This window comes from Etheostoma spectabile, chromosome 19, assembly GCF_008692095.1.
Source record: "Etheostoma spectabile isolate EspeVRDwgs_2016 chromosome 19, UIUC_Espe_1.0, whole genome shotgun sequence".
NCBI lineage: Eukaryota > Metazoa > Chordata > Actinopteri > Perciformes > Percidae > Etheostoma > Etheostoma spectabile.
Genome location: NC_045751.1, coordinates 8100284 through 8106444, shown reverse-complemented (window position 1 = coordinate 8106444; position 6161 = coordinate 8100284).

Genomic DNA, 6161 nt, shown 5'->3' with positions numbered 1-6161 from the left:
GAGGCTGCTTAAATGTTGTGGTGAGCCACCCCGGAAGCACATGGCCACTTCCAGGATGGGAAGAAACAAAGTGCACATATTTGAATGTAGGGTTCCCAACCTAAGGCCCAGGGACAACCGGCAGTCCCTAGGGAGGTTTCCAGGGGGTCCCCAGCAAAGAAAGAGCAGCAGTGGGACAGACTAAAAGTAAAGTGTTGCTTTGGAAAAATACCACGCAGTCAAGCTGTGACTTATTTAAAAGTATATAGGCCAGGCAAAGTATGTATAGCAAATTGTACTAAAGCATCAGATGTGTATATAATACACACTTTTTGCACAGGCTGCACCCACTTTTGTCAGTTGCCAATGGTATGGTATGTTATGGCTTCCTATTTCTCCTGTTATTAATGTGGTGCATGCGACTTGATGCTGAAAGTTGAACATATGCAAAAACATATGCAATATCTCAAAAGCTACAAAGCTATAGTCTGATATTTTTGGTCAGTTGAAGGAAGAAGAACTGTCCCCTTCAAAGAATCATCTTATAAAAAAGTTGTAATGGCTGATGCCTTAGTTAACATTTGTCTTATCGCCAATTCAGCAGACCTGGAGTAATGTCACCATCCCTTTGCAATGATGTGTCCGACCACCTGATGAACTAAATCCAATATTCACACTCCTTTTAGCCCTCAAGTTGTTAGATATTTGACCTTCTTCACCAGTTATTCGCTAACTTTGTGTGTTTGCCGTTTGGTGTTGGCCAGGCTGTGTACAGTGGGCCCTTTTGCTGAAAACATCTGCTGGGAACCCCTCCAGAAATGTTTTAAGACAAATAGTTTTTTTTTTGTAAATGAGGACTGGAGGTTTCAAGTGTCCACGTCACACATTTGTGAGTTGTATAATGAACCACGATTGGCTTCCAATTCCAGCTATGATGTCACAAAATGCTGCTAGTATGTCTACATATTTAAGGTGCTCTGCCACACAAAACCATTTTTACTTGAATTTTTAAAAAATATGTTAGGTCCATATGTGTTTGTGTTATGTGGTGAATGTGAAAATGAACTGCTACCTCCTCTGTCAGCTCTAGCCAGGGAATAGAAATAAGCAGATAAATCAGGCCAATTACAAAAACTGGTCAGTCTGACATCATGTTGCCTGAGCTCATTACTATTCATGAGATCGCCCAGTTGCGCTGGGTAAAAAAATGCTGATAGCCAGGCTGTCATTGGCTAGTGTCAACCAATCAGAGCCAAGCAGCTTAGCTTGTTGAATAGAAGAATAGGAGTTCCCCCAGTGGCTAGAAGTGGAGATAGGTGTAAACTCAGCCCTGGGTATCCTGCTCTGCCTTTGAGAAAACGAAAGCTTAGATGGGCCGATCTGGAATCTTGCCCCTTATGATGTCATAACGAGCAAGGTTACCTCACCTTTCTCTGCTTTCGCCCAGAGAATTTGCCCCCAATGAGAGAGAGACACATCATGGCTTTCAAACGAGCAAAGTGGCAGTTGGTCAAGGGCACACCCTTCACCTTGCCCCCCCTCTTTCAATCCTCAATAGCTACTTACACAGAAATGGCACATACTAAGGAAAGCTTATTGTGGGACTGGCTCTAGTGGCTGTAATTCTCCATCAAGACTGAATTTTGGGAAAGAGACTTCAGATACAGTATGAGGGGCCCACCAAGGTCTGTGTAAAAGCATCCAAAAAGCACCATGTCATGGGACCTTTCATGAGAATTGGCCCAAATCAAGCTGAGTTTTCTTGCAGGCTTTCTATACCTCGCTAGAATGGCTTGAAACAAGGTAACCAAGGCATGTTTTCCACACAAAAATGTTACAGACTCCATGGTAGAACTTCAGACATTACCACAAAGTAATGAAATATGTGCGGCAAGGCACCTTTAAATTCAGACTTGAGGTGAGCGCTGAGAAACGTTCCCCCTTCAAACTGTCTCCTAGTGTCAGACTCTACAGATACATCCCTCTGCCACTCAAACATCCAAGTGAACCGTTAATAAGTAAAGAGCTGTTTTAAATGGAGGGGGTTTTAAAACCAAACCACCGAGCTAAAGGAAGGAAAAGGAACTGCAGAGTTGTGTGATACTTCTCTGGGGGTTCATCACCATGAGTGTCTGCTCTCACATTAGTTGTAGTCCATGGATTAAATGTTATCATACCTTTTTTTTCTACAAACTTTCAAATTTCAGCCCATGTGCTGGTATGAAAATTCTCAACTGTAAATAGCGGACTTTAAAGCTGGGTATTCAAAACCCTCTAAGGTATCGACCAAAAAAAAAAAAAACAGTTCCAGGTAGTATTGAAACTTACATTCATATATCTAGAAAAAACTAGTTTGGGGATTTAATGTGACATGTGATTGGCACACTACCGCAGCCGCTACCACACACACCGCCTGTGGTGTGGTAAAGTTGACTTTGGTGTATTGGACAGGGTTGGCAGTTCAGAGATGCTTCCACTCACATGATGGATATCAGGTATCAAATGAAGTACTCTCTTGGTATCTGTATCACTTTAAGGGTACTGGTATTGTATTTTTAAAACAATACCCTGCCCTTTGACCTATGGTGTGAAGATGACTGTGGGACGGGCGTTGGGAAACAACTGAGGACTGGACTTTAAGTAAAAAAGTTCTTGGTTACTTTACTTACACCTCTGACCTGGATTTTCCACAGTTGCGTTCCGGCTGCGCTACCGTTTTGTGTATTATATCGTCTCTACAAGTACTTTACAGTCTACCTTCCACTCCAAGCACTCCTGTAATGAATCTCCATGCCTTCTCTTTTCTGTCCTTATAAAATGTTTTGTCTCTCATCGTCCGTGGTGTTGTAGAGGAGCGGTGTACGATATTGAGGGGTGTATTTTGGTAAATTGAATTTGATGAATTGAATACTCTCGCTGTTTTTTTTTCCTTCTCGCCCGGCTGTTCCAATATCCTGCGGCTCGCGTGAAAATAGACCTGGTGCTTATATTTAGCCAAGCTAAAACGCACATACCCGGGACATGTGTGGTGGAATATCAAACATTGACTTAATGACTGTGATTGCTCACGGGGGGGGGGGGGGGGGGGGGGGGGCTTGCGTGGTGGAAAATAGGGGTTAGAGTGGGCGTAAAGACTCGTTGCCTACTTGTACGGGTCTCATCCACCAAGTTTACATCTGATTGGAATCTGGCTGAATGCGTATCTATAATCTTGATATGACTGATCTAGATTTCAGAAACAATTAGCCATATAAACATGCATTGGAGGTTCCATCTTCTTGTCGGACTTTTGGAAACTATTAAGTATTTTCATTGGACCTGCACCATCCATTTTATCTGCTCCATCTCCATCAGAATTTTGTTAAAGTATCAAGTGCTGAATTAAACACAGACTTTGTTTTTCACCCGACTTATTCTTGCGTTCCATTCTCCATTTTTGTGGTGCACTGTTGCTGCACTAGATAAGGCCAAACGACCACAACAAAAAGCAGAGAGTCAAATCTACAGTACTGTACGTGGGATAGGACGCTCGTGGAGTGGTGCAGCCCACGCGCCTCTTTCCGTCACCTTGCAGCCTTTATCAAAGAGAGTAACAGAGTTACGTACAGAACATATTGCGAAACAAAAAAGCCGGCTGAATAGTGTTGCGGAAATGTTCACCTTTACATGTTCACTTCATTCCCTCACTTTGAGTTGATTCTTTTTAATAATAGGGCTTCAGTGTAAACCGTATTTAGAAGTAACCTCCGCCTTTGTGTGTTAACGCTCACAGATAGAAGAAACAGCAATTGTACAGTAAGTCTGAACGTCCTCAGCTAAAGGCTGTGTGAAGGTAAATGTTGGCTGCGAAATTCAAATGTCGTTGCTGACGCAGAACATATCTCGTGGATCAGCCATTGTAAGCCTGCCATTGTGTATCTGAGAGTGACTGACTAAGTCTGTGGCACATGTGCAGTGCATGCTTCTCTCAGTGTGTGTGCATAGTAAATCAATGTGTGCATACGAGTGTGTGTGTGTGTGTGTGTGTGTGTGTGTGTGTGTGTGTGTGTGTGTGTTGTGCACATTTTGCATGTCAGCCACTTATATATGTACAAGTTCATATGAATGCATTCTCTGTCAGCTCATGTGTTTCTGCAAACTAAAACCTAGGTGTGTCGGCCTTGTACAGAATATATGCGTGTGTGTGTGTGGTGTGTGTGTGTGTGTGTGTGTGTGGTGTGTGTGTGTGGTGTGTGTGTGTGGTGTGTGTGTGTGTGTGTGTGTGTGTGTGTGTGTGTGTGTGTGTGTGTGTCTCCTATCTGTTTGTGTTTGTGTGTATGCTCATGGTACATATGTGTATATGTTTGCGGCTGCCACAATGGCATCATCACCCGCCCCTGACGCTTTGATTGTTTTCTTCGCCGCAGCAGAAATGCACCAATTAATATGCAGAGAGTGAGTGAGACAGTGACACACACACACACACAAAACACAAAAAAACAGCCGTGAGGGAGGGAGACGGGGAGGGAGGTGTGATGGAGTGAGGGGGGCAGAAGAGATGGCACTGGGAAAGAGAAAGAATAGGGGAGATGAAATGAAAGATGAAGAAAGTGTGTGTGTGTGTGTGTGTGTGTGTGTGTGTGTGTGTGTGTGTGTGTGTGTGTGAGAGAGAGAGAGAGAGAGAGAGGGAGATGGAGAGATGGAGTGAGATAAGGGGCGAGGTTGGAGGGGAGAGGGGCGTAGATGGGGGGTGAAATCTGATAGATGCTTGAGTAAAAACAAGAGAAGGAGAGAAAGAAAAGAGTGAGGGATGAGGCTGAGGTGGGCTGGGGAGAAGGAGGAGGAGGAGGGGGATCAATATGTACATATTCAGTGAGATATGGTGGGAAATCAATTGAAAGGAGGGGAGGAGGAATTGATTCGGGGGGAGGAGTAGGTGGAGGTGGGGGGGGTCGCAAGGAAAGAGGGAGGGAGGGAGGGAGGAAGGAGACGACGGAGGAGGGGGAGGAGGAGTGCAGAGGTGGAGTGATATGTGGCTACGGCTGCTGTCCTTTTTGTCGCAGTGTCAGGGTATTGATACTGTAATACACTCCCACCCCCACCCCACACAGACACACCATCACCCCCTTCACCCCCCCATCACAATGCTGCCGTGACAACGGCTGTCGCGGCGACGCCTACTGGCACAATGCAGCCACAATACAGAGGGCACTGAAGCATCTCTCTCTCACACACACTCTCACACACACTCTCACACACACACACTCAAAGAGAGAGAGAGAGAGAGAGAGTGCAGAGCAGGCCAGAGGGAAAGAAAGGAGGGAATGAAAGATAAAAAGGAGGGGGAGAGGTGGAGATTAAGAGGGAGGGAGGAAGATGGATGGATAGAAAGGGAGAGAAAAGGATGGTGATGGAGATGGAGAGGAAAGAGGGAGGGGAAGGGTTGAGGACGTGGATTGATGGAGAGACAGGAGTGAAGGAAGGGAAGAAGGAAGGAAGGAAGGAAGGAAGGAGGGAGGGAGAGATTTGGTGGGATAATATTACATGTGTAAAATGCTGGAGGGTGTGTGCCCATAGAAACATGCTTAATGGCTTTTATTATTGCAGGGAAGGTTGTGTGAGGTGTGTTTGATTTTGACGGGGGTGTAGGCGCTGTGTGTGTGAGCAAACAACAAGATGTTTATTGTGTAATGTGGATCCATTTTGGACGACAAACATACGATACATACCTGTGTCTAGACATCGCCAATGTGCGAGCATGTTTAAAAAAAACAAATTATTCTGTTAATGTAAATTAGGAAATATTGGTAATAACCATTGTTTTTTTTGATCTATTTATTTATAGCAAATCATCGCTGCCCTGCGAAAAGCCACTTCAAAATGTCAGCCCTGGTTTTTTAAGCTTTGTGACAATGCGTTAATCTGCTATCCAATGGTTTCTAAAGGGTTTTACGTAACTTAAGAAGTGGGAGATTGTCTCAACCCATAAAGAAACACTTTATCTGTCAGGGTTTTTTTTTTTTTTTTTTTTTTTTTTTGGAGTCGTGTTTTCTTTTGGGCATTTAATGGCAATTTACGTTTAACATCAGTGTTTGCTTAAGCCCTTTATCGCTCTTTTTTTTTTAATTGATCCCTTTTATATACGTATTTTGCAGATGTTTTCGGGCCGAACAAAATTTTCTGGTAAAAAAAGTGAAAAAATT